Source organism: Delphinapterus leucas, chromosome 7 (genome assembly GCF_059928025.1).
Source record: "Delphinapterus leucas isolate spDelLeu-1000000601 "Yukka" chromosome 7, BTC_Dleu_Yukka2, whole genome shotgun sequence".
In the NCBI taxonomy this organism is placed as follows: domain Eukaryota; kingdom Metazoa; phylum Chordata; class Mammalia; order Artiodactyla; family Monodontidae; genus Delphinapterus; species Delphinapterus leucas.
In genome coordinates, this window is record NC_143135.1 from 14,992,602 (window position 1) to 15,007,676 (window position 15,075).

A 15,075-nucleotide genomic window follows, 5' to 3' on the forward strand; every position below is an offset into this window, starting at 1 on the left:
TGCTTATCACATCCTTTGTCCACTTTAAATTTGGGATCTTGTATCTTTTTATTGACTCATAAATGTAGTTTACATATGAAGGTTAACAAGTCTTTGAAATCTATAACACAATTTATTTTCTCAATTCATAAATTTTTCATAAATGTATTTATGATTTTTTTTGCTATATGGAAATTTAAATGTTTTATTTTTCCTTTATGGTTTTGTGGGCAGAGTTAGAAAGACCCTCTCCTTCAGATAATTATAAAAACATGCTCTTAGATTCTCTTTTTGTTTAATATTTTGAAAAAAATATTTGATCCACCTGGAATTTATTTTGGTGCAGAGTGTAACATAGGGATCTAACTTTATTTTTTTCCTTAGTGAATAGCTAGTTGTCCTAACACCAATTATTGTATAATTCACCCATTTCTCATTGTTTTGTAGTGCTATCTGTATCCTGTGTTAAATTTCCATATCATACACATGCCTACTTCTTGTTTCTCTATTATGTATCATTGATCATTTGTCTATTTGCACAGTACCAAACTGTTCAGGTTACTATAGCTTTACAATATATTTTAAAGTTAGACAGGGCACAGCCCCCACTTTGCCTTATCTTTTTAATTTAATTAACTTGTTCTAATTCCTAGAGGCAGAAATTTTAACTCTTAGATGGTATTTGCCTTCATATTCCAAATTGTATGTTTACATTGCTAGCTTCTGATTAATCAGTTTTAGACGTTATGCATTGGTTTTTCTGACGTGGAAGATGAGTCTTCCATTCACTTACACTCCCTCTTCCCTGATGCCCCACGCACCACTACCACCTTGGGCTCAACCTGGTCACATCTCAGTGTTGGCGTGTGTCCCTACTCAGTGTGTTCATTGTAATGACCATGTGAATGTTGCGAATTGCTAAGCCAAAGACACACTGTAATTAAATTTCCTTGATTACGGCTTTTTGGTTTTCCTAGGGTTCATAATAGACATCTTTTTTCATTTGCTAAGTTTTTTTTAACATCTAAGATTTTACTCCAACACTATAGAATGCCTTTCACTACAATTTTTGACATCCTCAGACCTTTCAAATGATCTATCAGAAACTTTTTTTCCCTACAGACTTTTTTTCTTGTATAGTGGACCAGAAATCTTTCTGAAAAGAGTCAGATAGGCGATAGACTTTGTAACTCCCTGGAGTCTCTGTCACATATTCTTGTTTTTTTTGTTTTGTTTTTTCTACAACACTTTTTTCAGCATGCTTTGAGATACATTCATGTTGTTGTTTAAACCAGCAGTTAGTCCATTTTTAGTATTGAGTAGCATTTCCTTTCATTGATATACCACAATTTTTTATTGTACTTTCTGGGAGATTTCCATGATCTTATCTTTCAATATTTAGGCTTTTTTCTTAAAAAATTTCAGCTCTCAGGGCTTTGCTGGTGGCTCAGTGGTTGGGAATCTGCCTGCCAATGCAGGGGACATAGGTTTGAGCCCTGGTCTGGGAAGATCCCACATGCCGCGGGGCAACTGGGCCTGTGCGCCACAACTACTGAGCCTGCGCAATAGAGCCCTCAAGACACAACTACTGAGCCCATGTGCCACAACTACTGAAGCCTGAGCACCTAGAGCCTGTGCTCCACAATGGGAGAGGCCACCGCAGTGAGAGGCCTGAGCACCACAGCGAGGAGTGGCCCCTGCTCACCACATCTGGAGAGAGCCCGCATGCAGCAACGAAGACGCAATGCAGTCAAAAATAAATTAATTTAAAAAAATAATTTCAGCTCTCATAGTTTAAATTTCCATCAACAAACAAGATTTCTTTTTCTCTGTTTTTCTTATAGCTTCTTTTATTTTTAATGGATACAATGTTTTCACTTCTCTAGGAATATCTTCTTCCCCCTTATTCTGTGTATTATCTGCTTCCTTCAATTTCTGTGTCCCCTGCATCAGCAGGCGGACTCTCAACCACTGCACCACCAGGGAAGCCCGATGTCTACTCCTTTTGATCATCATATCTGAGATTCACCCATATTGTTAGAATACAGAAGTTTGCCACTTTCATTGCTGTGTAGTGTTCCCTTGTAGGAATATACCAGTGATCTATTTTACTGCTGATGGACATTTAACTTTTGTCCAATTCATGGCTATTTTGAGCAAAGCTGTTATAAACATTTTTGTACATTTTTTGATGGACATGTGTATATTAATATCACTTGGGTAGTTACCTAGGATTCAAATTGCTTGATGATGGGGTAGGTGTATGTTTAACTTTATACAAAATTTTCAAAGAGTTCTCCAAAGTAATCGTGTCAATTTACTTTCCCCCAAACAATATGCTGTATGAGAGAGTCCCAGGTGTTCCACATAACTGCCTACACTTACTATTGTCAAGCTTTATTTTTATTCATTTTAGAGGATGTGTAGTAGTGTCTCATTGTGGTTTTAATTGGCTTTTTCCTGATGAATAATGATGCTGAGCACCTTTTCATGTGTTTATTGGCCATTTGGATATTCTCTCTTGTGAAGTGCTTAAGTTTTGTGCCCAATGTTTAATTGGGGTTTTGGGCTTTGTTTTATTTATTTTTCAGATATATGTGTTGTGAATATCTTCTCCCAATACGTGGTAACTTGCTTTTTCACTCTCCTGATGTCTTTTTATGAACAGAAGTTCTTAATTTTAATGAAGTCTATTTTATGGTTCATGTTTTTTGAGTTCTGTTTAAGAATTTGTTTGCCTACCCCAAGGTCATAAAGATATTCCTCCATGTTTTCATCTAAGAGCCTTATTGTTCTGTCTTCCACATTTAGATCCATTACCCATTTCAAATTAATTTTGCATGGTATGAGGTACGGATCAAGGTTCATTTTTACCCATAGGGATAGCCAAATGATGTAAGAACATTACAACATTTATTTTAAAAGAATCCTTTACCCCCTGAAATGCAGTGACCCATTGTCAAATATCAACTGACCAGATAAATGTTGGTCTATTGCTGACTCTATCCTACTTCCTTCTTCTATTTGTTTATTGTGTCAAACAAAACCATATAACCTTCTTAATCACTGTAGCTTTAAATTTTAAGCATTAATATCTAGTGGTGTGAATCCTCCAATTTTGTTCTTCTTCAAGACCATTTTGGCTATTCTAGTTTCTCTGCATTCCTATGTATATTTTAGAAGGAAATTTTCAATTTCCTTCTGGGATTTTTATTGAAATGGCACTGAATCTATAAATCAGGAGAGATATTGGTATTTGGAGAGAAACAGTATGAGTCTTCCAATCAATAAATATGGAATGTCAGTTCATTTTTATGTCTTATTTAATTTCTCTCAACAATGATTTCAGTGTAGATGTCTTGTAATTTTTCATTGTTTTTGTTCTTAAGCATTTGATTTTCTAAAATAAATTTATTTACTTATTCATTTTTGGCTGCACTGGGTCTTCATTGCTGTGCACAGGCTTTCTCTAGTTGGAGTGAACAGGGGCCACTCTTCATTGCAGTGCATGGGCCTCTCATTGAGGTGGGCTTCCTTGTTGTGGGAGGCATGTGGGCTTCAGTAGTTGTGACACATGGGCTCCGCAGTTGTGGCTCATGGGCTCTAGAGCGCAGGCTCAGTAGCTGTGGTGCATGGGCCCAGCTGCTCCGCAGCATGTAGGATCCTCCTGGACCAGGGCTTGAACCTGTGTCCCCTGCACTGGCAGGCAGATTCTTAACCACTGTGCCAAGTCCCAAGCATTTGATTTTTAAAATCCACTTGTTAATGGTGGGTTTTGAAGTTCTATTTCCATTTTTTAAAATATTATGTAGAGATGTAATTAATTTATGAAAAGTCACCTTGTTTAAACAACTTTTCCAAATTTGCTTATTAATTCTAATAGGTTGTTCATAGATCCTTTTGAATTTTTGACATACACCATCCTATGTCATATGTGAAAAATGGTGGTTTTACTTTTTCTTTTCCAATCTTATACCTTTTAATTCTTTTTCTTACCTTATTTCACTGGCTAGGATCTTCAGTACAATGCTGAATAGAAGTAGTGATAGTAGTCTTTCTTGTCTTGTTCCTAATATCAGGGGAAAGCATTCACCATTTCACCATTAAAAGATGTTAGCTGAGTGTTTTTCTATATACTAGTTTAGAGTAAGGAAGTTCCTTTCTATTTCTATTTTTCTGGTAGCTTATTATGAACAAGTATTGAATTTTGTCAAATAATATTTCTGTATCTATTGTGATGATTACATAATTTTTCTTTTTAATTCTGATAATGTGGTAAATTGCACTGAAAGAATGTTAAGGTAACTTTGCATTCTTGGAATAAACACCACTCGGTCATGATATAGTTCCCTTTTATATGTCACTAGATTTAATTTGCAAATATTTTACTTAGGGTTTTTACATTTATATTTAAGAGAGATATTGACCTGTGATTTTCTTTTTCTTTCTTGTAATATACAAATCTTCCCCAACTTACAATGGGGTTACAGCTCAATAAAGCCACCATAAGTTGAAAATATCATAAGTTGAAAATGCATTTAATACACTTAACCTACTGAACAGCGTAGCTTAGCCTCGCCTGCTTTAAATGTACTCAGAGCACTTACATTAGCTTATGGTTGGGCAAAATCATCTAATACAAAGCCTGTTTTAGAATAAAGTGTTGAATATCTCATGTAATTTATTGAATACTGTACTGAACGTGAAAAACAGAATGGTTGTCTGGTACAGAATGGTTTTATGTATATCAGTTGTTTACCCTCGTTATCACGTGGCTGACTGGGAGCCGTGGCTGCCACTGCCCAGCATTACAAGAGTGCATAGTACCATGTATCACTAGCCCAGGCAAAGATCAAAATTCAAAATACAGTTTCTATGAATTCGTATTGCTTTTGCACCATCATAAAGTAAAAAACAAATCATAAGGCGAACCATCGTAAGTCAGGGACTCTATATATAATAAAATGTTAGTCTTCGTTATCACAGTTATGTCAGCTTTATAAAACAAGCTTGGAAGTGTTTTCTCTTTCTCGATTTTCTGAAAGAATTTATATAATATTGGCATCGTTTCTCCCTTAAATATTTGGAAGAATTCACCGGGGAAGATATCTGGTCCCAGAGGTTTCTTTCCAGAAAGATTTTTAATTAAAGATTCCATTTAAAAAAAATGAATATCAGACTACAATATTTTTTACTTTTTCTTGTATGGTAAGTAATGTTTTCCTTCTTGCACTAGCTAGAACTATCAGTACAATGTAGAACAGAAGTGTCAGGAGTTATTCTTGTTTTACTGCTGATTTTGGAGGAAAAACCTCTAGTTGTTCATTAGTATGAAATTAGCTAAAGGTTTTCCATCTATCTGTGTATCTATGTATCTATCTATGTATCTACTTGTCTATCTAAATATCATCTATCTCTATCTACCTGGATCTAGATCTCCTTTACCAGATGGAGTAAGTGCCCACCTATTGCTAATTTGATGAAATTTTTTTTACCATGAATGGGTGTTGAATTCTACCAAATTCTGTTGACAGAATAAACAATTAACAGGTGAGTTACACTGATTGCTTCTGAAATGTTAAAACAACCTCACATTACTGAGAAGAACCTCAATTGCTCATGATGTATCATCATTTTTATATGTTGCTTAATTACATCTGCTATATTTTTACTTTTTAATAGATTTTATATTTTGAGGTTTAGACTTACAGAAAAATTGAGAAGACAGTACACAGTGTTCTTGTGTATGCCTCACCCAATTTCCCATATTATTTATTAGCATCTTATGTTACTGTGATAAATTTGTTACGGTTAGTGAGCCAGTATTAACAGTTTATTTCTCACTAAAGTCTATAGTTACTCAGAGTTTAGTTGGTCATCTTTTCCTAGTTTCATCAGGTGGAAATTTAAGCCATTGAAATTGAATTGTTCTTCTTTTCTAATATAAACAGTTAATGGCATAAATTTCTTTCTAAGTACTGCTTTAGCTATATCCCACACATTTTGAGATGTATTTTTATTATTCAGTCTAAGATATTTTCTATTTTTTTCTATAATTTCTTCTTTGACCAATGAATTATTTAAAATTGTGTTATTTAATTTCCAATTATTTGGGGATTTTTTTTAGATATCTTATTGTTGCTAATATCCAATTTAATTCCATTGTTGACAGAGAACACACTTTGTAAGATTTCAATCTTTTGACATTTTTTGAGGTTTTTTTAACAGTGTAGTATATGGTCTCTCTTGGTGTGTGTTCTAAATGCCCTTGCAAAGAACATGTTTTTTTGTTTTTTTGTAGTTGTTTGGTGTAGTATTCTATAAATGACAATTAGATCAAAGTACTTTATAATCTTATTCATATTTTTTGTATCTTAACTGAGTTTTGGTCTGTTTGATTTCTGAGAAAGGAGTGTAGCATCTTCAAACCTGATCGCAGGTTTTGCTATTTCTCCCTTTACTCTTGTCAGGCTTCTTTTTTTTTTTTTTTTTAATTGAAGCTCTGTAACTAGGAATATACATGTCTATAATTCAGTGCTTTTAACAAAAGCACTGATATGTTCTTTATCTCAGCTGATATTGCTTGTTTTAAAATATATTTGACCTGATTTAATATTACTGCTTCCAGCTTTCCAATGCTTGCATGGTTTATCTTTTCCCACCCTTTTACTTTCAACCTAATTGTATCTCTATATTGAAAAATTGCCTCTTATATGTAGCATATAGTTGCTTCCGCTCTTTTAGCCAGTCTGATAAGCTCTGCTTTTAAACTGGAGTATTTAATCCATCTGCATTTAACATAATTATTGATATAGTTGAATGGACGTTTATCCATTTTGTTATTTATTTCCCATTTGTCCCATGCATCTTTTGCTCCTGTTTCTCCTTTCCTGTCTTCTTTTGAGTTAAATATTTAAAAAATAATCTTTTGGGACTTCCCTGGTGGCGCAGTGGTTGAGAATCTGCTTGCTAATGCAGGGTACACGGGTTCGAGTCCTGGTCTGGGAGGATCCCACATGCCGCGGAGCAACTAGGCCCGTGAGCCACAACTACTGAGCCTGCGCGTCTGGAGCCTGTGCTCCGCAACAAGAGAGGCCGCGATAGTGAGAGGCCCGCGTACCGCGATGAAGAGTGGCCCCCGCTAGCCGCAACTAGAGAAAGCTCTCGCACAGAAACGAAGACCCAACACAGCCAAAAATAAATAAATAAATTTAAAATGCACAGTATTCCAAATCATTGTATAAAAATTTAAAAATAATAACTTTTACTTTCTCTATTGACCTTTTAGCTAAGCATCTTTGCATTATTTTGTAGTATGTGCTCTAGGGATTTCAATATGCAGCCTTAGGTTATCAGCGGTATTGTAGCACATCAAGGTAAGAACTTTGTAACAATTTCCTGGTTGTGTTGCTTTTATCACATATATTACAACTACGTATTACAAACTCCATAATACAGTGTTATGACTTTTGCCTCAATTTTATGCCTTTTAAATAAATTAAGAGAATAAAATATGTTTTTTCTTTAATAAATTACTTACATGTTTACCATTTGGGGAGTTTGTTCCTTCCTGTAAATCTAAGTTTCCTTCAGGTGTAATTTCCCTTCAGCCTGAAGAACTTCTTTTCGTATTTCTAGTAGAGCAAGAAGCTCTGCTGGCAGTGAATTCTCCCAGTGTTTAATTATTTGAAATATCTATTTCCCGCATTTAAAGGATACTTTTTTCTGGATATACAATTCTGGATTCATTATTTTTTCACTCTTTAGTGAAATCATTTTTAAAATAGTTTTTTTTAAAATACTTTGTTCAGAGTATATAATTATTACCTGAAGGAAGGTTTAATTCAAGGAAAACCATTTCACCGTTACTGCATATAGAGCCAAACCACACTATTTTAATTGCTGAATTTTTGTAATGCATTTTAATAACTGTCATGCAGGTTTCCCTTTGTTTCAATATTTTATTGAGTGCTGACGATTTATTCCTCCAGGTAAACTTTAGACTTACTTCGTTGTACTTCAAAAAAAAAAAAAAAGCCCCATGGGATGTTGACTGGAATTTCATTACGTTTATAGATTTATACGGGTGATTATTGGTATCTATAATATTGATACTTTCTTCCTGTAATGATATGTGCCTCCACTGGTTCAGGTCATACTTTTTGTTGCTCACTACAAAACTACATTTTGTAGTTTTCTTCATCTAGATCCTACCCACATTTTGTAAAATTCATCACAAAGTATTTAAGTATCGATATTTGGCAATTAAAAGAAACGTTTTTATAAGAATTGCCACATAATCTTTTTTTTACAAGTACTATAAGTTGGATTTACCATATTTACTTGCTCATGGCTGTATGGGTTGGGATCCAGCCATGAAAACAGAAACCATGCTAGTTTGTGACAATGAGAAATACAGAGAGAATTGGTTAATCAGGTCCTGGAAGACAGAGCAGAAACTCTGAGGAAATACAGAGATGGTAACTTGGGGAAACATCTACCTGCCTCGGGGTAGGGGAGGAGGGGAAGAGATTTTTTGGAGGAGGTGTCTCACAGGACTGGGACTCAGACCTCTTTGGAGGGGATGCTGCCCGGCCAGTGCTGGCATTTCCAGAGCTCAAAGGAGGGTCTCTGCACAGCTGGCACTGAGACTTCTGGGGAGAGGGTGCTGGCTGGCTGCTGATGGCACCTCATACAGCTAGGTCTCTAATCCCTAAGGAAGCGGGTTTCTTCCCCCTTTGTTTCTCCCTTGGGAACAAAGATTTCCAAATCAGCAGTGTTCAAAGTCGTGGGGACAAGAAGCAGAAATTCTGCAAGTGGTTATTAGGTATAATAGTGAGAAAAGCCACTTCCCCTCCGTGTTTCCTGGCCCAGTTACCGTGGACAGGGGTGGGGAAATACCTCATACTGACGGCTGAGTGAAAGCACGCTGATCCTCAAGCATTTAGGATACTCTCTCTCAAGTAGCACTAACCGAGTCTTCTGAAGGCCCTCCCACTCTCCAATTAGGCTCCCAGCTTTCGGATGATGGAGTATATGGTGAGACTAGTGACTTCCCGGGGCCCAAGTCCATTGTCGCTCTTTTGCATGTATCTTAGAAGCAATGTTGGGTGGAAAATCATGACGGCAAATAGGCATTCCGTCTGTCCAGAGATGGCAGAAATATTGTAGGCAAGTAAATATCCGGAATATTGACTTAACAGAAACAGTCAGATAATTACGCCGGGCAACGGAATACGTGTGCGCGCGTGCGTGCGCGTGTGCGTGCGTGCGTGTGTGCGTGTGTGTGTGTGTTTGAGAGAGGGGAGAACTTGGGGTAGATTATAAGAAAGATAAATCTTCATCTTCCATCATAGTAAGTCAAAGATGATGTCTAAAATTAGGAAATCAGGAACGACAAGCAGGTTATTTAGAAATCTGTAGACTAGCAGAAGAAACACCGAAAGCGTTTGAAGTGGTTGCGCCTGGGGAGTGGATGAGACGAGAGGAGACCGCTGGGTTTTGTTGAGTCAGAGAACCATTTGACATTTTTTAAAGGTGAGGTATTACTTTGATTAAAATTAGAGTTATGTAAATAGAAAAAGGGATCTGACTCAGGTTTGAGTCTGGAGGGTTGTCACTTCCAAGATTCCGGCTGCCTGAAGAGCATAATGGTTTCCGTGCTAATCAGAAAACGGCGCCTCTTCCTTGGAGCACCTTGCCCTCTGCTGGAAAACTGAAGTAATACCTCTGCAAACCAGCCAGCGACTCGGACGTGAAGGCGCCCACTGGGTTATGCGGTGCACTGGTTAGGAAGTGCTATCGTGCACGGCCCATCTGGGACACTTTGACCTGGCCTTTGTCTACAAGCCGGTGAGATCGTTGTGCCTGGGTGGCCAGAGCAGCGTGGCATGTCCTCCGTCTGGGTGCTGTCACCCACAGTTCAGGGAAGAGCCCCTTGGCAGTATCAGCCCGCCAGATGCTTGGGGTCGGGTGGCACCTCGAGTCTGGGGGCTTTTTCCAAATTGGCCTCATCTACAATGTGTAGAAATTCCTCAAAATCCAGAGTGTGCACCTCTTTTCCTTGTTCTAATCCTCCTGTAACCCTCGCTGCCCCCCCCCCCCCCCCCCCCCCGCCACACACACAATTGCACGTTTTCCCGGTGATTCCAATCCGGGATGGACTGTGAGCAGGGGACACCAGTACCTACATCTTACTCAGGCCTGTGCTTTTCTAGCTCCAGTGCTTAGCCTCCACTTCTTGGCTCTGGTCTCAGAGGTGCTCATCTTTCCTGCGGGAGAAGCTGCCCCTAGAAAGGGGGACAGGAAAGTTTTCATGCAAACCTCAGCCTTGCCAAGATTGTATGCCCTGCCCTCCAGGGATGTTTGCAGGCAAAGGGCATAAACCACAGCAGTCATGGAGAGATTCAGACAAGGGCCACTTCGGGTCATTGAGTTTTCCTATTCTAGAATCCTGACACGTGGACAGCCAATTACCACGCCTAGGCTGAGAACAGGCTCACCTGCCCACCCCCCAGTGCTTGCAGCTGAGAGGTGACTTCAGGCAGGCCTGGTCACTGGAGCAGGGAGGTGCCATCCTTGGACAGAGCTTAGAGAGTAGCGTGGAATCAGAGACTCAGAAAGGGAAGCAACTTTATGAGACCAGTAGCCCACCCGTCCCCATCTAGTGCCTGGATCCCCCTACTCTTCCCTACCAGGGGGTCTTTAGCTCACTCTCTGTTGAAGCAGGCCCTGCTGTCTCTGGAAGGATCTGACTCAGAAAGTGCTGCCTTCTCCCATCCTTCATCTGCCTCACTCCATCTCCCATGTCTCGGTCTTGGTTCTGGCCCACGTTCCCTCCTCTGCATGAAGGTCTCCACGTATTTGAGGCGACGGAGAAGGTCCCCCCAGAGTGGTCTCCTCTCTCAGAATGTTGACTAATTAGGACTCTTTCAGCAGCAAGTGAAAAGGCTCAGCTCGTACTAGCTTAGGTAAAACAAGAGGAATTTATGGGCACCACCTGGGATGGCCAAGATGCCGCTGGGTCCAGGAGGGCGAATGCTCTGTCTCCGGGCTTCCCCTTTCCTGGCCATACTGCTTTTACTCCCAGGCAGGGTGGGAACCAGGTCCCTGGCACTGCCCAGACTCTGTCCTACCCGAAGCAGAAAGAGACAGTCTCTCCTGATAGGGCCATAGGGCAGTGGTCAGGGTTAACTACGGTTTCAGAGAGATCGAAATTAGAGGTGGCTCAAAAAGTGTGTCTGTGCACAGGTCAGAGGCGAAAAGTTAGAGATCTAGTCTACCTGAGGGGTGGAGGCCAACCTTTCCAAATTTCCAGCCTTGAGTGCCCAGAGGTCCATGGCAGTGAACCCGGGTATCTATGAGGTCACGGGATGAGCCTGCCATCTTCCTGGAGAGTCAATTTTCTTCAGTGGAGGTAATTTAAAGCACTATTTTTGGATGTACACAAAAACGGAAACATCGTGGAGCAGAATGCACCATCTGTAATTTTGAAACAAAACCCAAGACTTTGAAGAAATTTCACACTTGTGTCAGCTGCTTTGGGCTGGCCGCCTGGGCTCCCAGGTCAACTTGTTCATTCTTGCATGATCAGGCATGCGGGGGGGGGGAGTTGAGAAAGTGCTGGAGGAGAGGTCCCAGGACGCACAGTCTCAGAGGCACTGGCCCTGGGTCTCCACACAGCTGCAGGGCTAGCCTGAGAGGAGATGGGCTCAAGGACTTCACAGACAGCCGCCCTGGTGGGCCCTGGCTGTGCACTACCCCACGCTCCCGTCCAGCACCTGCTCAGCCCCCTGGATGTGCGGGAGCCAAAGCCCAGGCAGAGTGAGGGATCCTCGGGGCCCCAGCAGGACATGCCAGTGGAGAAGTGCAAGAAACAGTACCGACTCCTCCAGACAGCTTTGCACGGGGCTTGGGAACATGGGCAGGGTGACCCCTGAAACATTTAACCCTAGAAGCTCAAGGGATCAACCAATCAGAACAGACTCCAGCCTTATGCCTGAGCAGGGTACTGGACCAGGGTCACCCCTCAAGGTGCTGGATCATGGGAGGACTTGGGGATCCCAGGTGAGAGGCCAGGGCAACTGGGGCAGTGGGGAGCCTTCAGGGGGCACTGGGACAGCAGCTCTATATCAACTGGTAGGGACATGTTTTGATGTCCTAACAACCTGGACAGCTGTCCTGGCTGCAAACGAGCCTTGTCTGGTCCAGCAAGATTAAGACTCAAATCCAGCCCATGTTTACTGAGCATCTGTTATGTGCCACAGACTGTGCTGGGAGCCTTCATGTGTATTACCTAGTTTCACGTTGACGAGAGCACACAAATCCACAACACATATTAAGATTATAGAAGATTAATATGAAAACGGAAGAGAAGTCAGTCAGGGAACCTGACAGGTAGAACCCCAGCCTCGCCCCTCCAGGCCCCCCACTCAGCAAGGGGCTGGATATTTTCTCAAAGGCAGATGTTGTGACAGCCGAGCCATCTGTTCCTGGCTTCTCCTTTGCCCTTCTCTGTTCTGGCTCATCAGTTCTCCAAATTTAGTTTTCTTTAGAATCACTCCACACGGTTGTACCTGCAAAACCATGTGTATACACGTTGGGGGGGAAATTAAGGGGCTTTCAAAGGTGGTTTTGTCTGTACTCGATTTTTGCCTTACCAATTTAGAACTTTGCCCTAAAATTGCCTATGGCTCTATGACTAGAATTATACCCATTTTGCAGATGAGAAAGTGAAGCTTGGAGATGTCATCCATCCAAGGTGACACAGATGATGGAGACCAGTGTCAAGCCAGGGGCGTCTGACCCCATGACCTTGCGCCTAGCCATCTCGGTATTGCCTGGCCTTTGAGTTCCATCATTTGCTGAGATATTCAGACAAACCTGGCGGCCCCGGCGCAGACCTGCTGGAGCACTGCATCTCTAACTTGGTGCTTGTGTGTATGTATCACTGCTCAGCTGAGGTTCCCAGGCCCCCTAACCCCAGGTGGGTGCCCATGGCAGACTACGTTCTGCCAGCTGCACTTACCTAAACGACAAGCCCAGGTACAGCCGCCAATCAGCCACACTCAGCGATTCTGCTTTCCTGCTTTGAGACAGAGACTGTTCTGGCTTTTGGTTTTAACTGACCTGAACCATTTCTCCTCCTGGAACCTCATTCCCAGAGTCCGCACTCTGTCCTGGACAGGCTTCCCTGTTTGCAGTCATCCACTCAGAGTTCCATCTCACGTTCCCCTCCGCAGGATCAGCAGGCAGCCCAGTGCTGAGCTGCCTTGTTTCTGGCAGTTCAGTGTTGCGTATTGGAAAGAACAAGCCGGTGGTTCTTCTCTAAAAGCGCTGGCTTTGGTTGAGGTGGCGTGGCGGATGGACTTTCTAAGTACGGCCACAGCAATATCTCCCATCCACGTGTTCTTACAGTGTGACCCTGACACCACTGCCATCAAGTGGTGAGGCCTATGACCAGGGCAGACCTTGGTGACTGCTTCAACTAGCAGAAGATGGTAGAAGATGCTGTGTGACTTCCAGGGATAGATCTGAATGATGCCGTGCACTTCTGCCTCAATCCCTCGGGATACTTATTCTTGGAATCCAGCTACCGTGTTGTGGGGAAGCCCAATCTAACACATGCAGAAAGACCTCAAAGTTCTAGCCAACAGCCAGTGTTGGCCACCAAATCTGTGAGTGAAGGCGCCTCTGATGATTCCCACCTCTGCCTTCAAGTCTTCCAGCCGAGGCCTCAGGCATCATAGAGCAGAGGCCACTGTCTCTGCTGTGCCCTGTCCAAATGTCTAACCTGCAGGATTCGTGATCATGCTTAGATGGCTGTCCGATGCACCCAGTTTGGGGTTGGTTTGTAACATAGCAATACTAGCTAAATCAGGTGGATAGTGAAAGAAGCAACAAAGAAAAGAATTAATTTGCCCCAGGCTGCTAAGGGGTAAGAGGAGGCAGGACAGAGGAGTTGGAAGCCAATCCCTGCACTCTGGGGCACCCCAAGAGATGCCAAGGCCTCCAAGGGGAATGACTTCATGGTAGACTGAGAGAGGATGGACCCCAAGCTGGGGCTGCCAACCTGGGTAGGAACTCCTGAGCCCGGGTAGCACAGGAGCATGGGACCTCCTCCCTCCATGGACCAGGTGCACTTGGGCCTGTGATAACCCCCAGAGGCCCTGTCCCCATTTGGGGGGCTGCAGAAACCTCTGTTCTGTGTGATCCAAGGTGGGGAACATTCAATCATGGGTAAGCCCAGGAGGAGGAGGAACTCAGAAGAAACTTTGGAAGGAAACTTGAAATGGGTGATTTCTTGCACACCTGAGTTTGTGTAGTAAAAGCCTGCCCAGGGCCATGGGCTCTGTTTTGTCCAAAGGAAATTATGTTAGAATGTTCTGCCCCAAACCAACCTGACCTCATGGTCTGTGATGCTTGACCCTGACCCAAAAAGAGACCTTTGTCCTGTTTACCCTGTAGCCTTGGGGCTTAGCGACAGTCACTCAGAGATGCTGCCCACCAGAGCGGAGGGCTTTTTAAAATTTATTTATTTTTATTTATTTATTATTTTTGGCTGCATTGGGGCTTCGTTGCTGCTTGCGAGCTTTCTCTAGTTGCAGCGAGTGGGGGCTGCTCTTCGTTGCGGTGCGCGGGCTTCTCATTGCCATGGCTTCTTTTGTTGCAGAGCACAGGCTCTAGAGCGCGGGGGCTTCAGTAGATGTGGCGCGTGAGCTCAGTAGTTGTGACTCGCGGGGTCTGGAGGGCAGGCTCAGTAGTTGTGGCGCACAGGCTTAGTTGCTCCGTGGCATGTGAGATCTTCCCGGACCAGGGCTTGAACCCGTGTCCGTTGCATTGGCAGGTGGATTCTTAACCACCGCACCACCATGGAAGCCGGAGCGGAGGGCTACTGAGGAGAGCCACCAGCTCCCCCAGGCTCCCTTCACGCAGAGGCTGGCACAGCACTGAGGGAGAGGGAGGCAGGACCAGAGACTGACGTCTTGTCCTGGCAGTTCTTACCATGGCCACCAGATGGCAGGCCAGGGCCACAAGGGACTGCTGGGACTGGCCATCCTAGGGGTGACCCGGGACTGGGAAGCCCAGTTTCCTCCA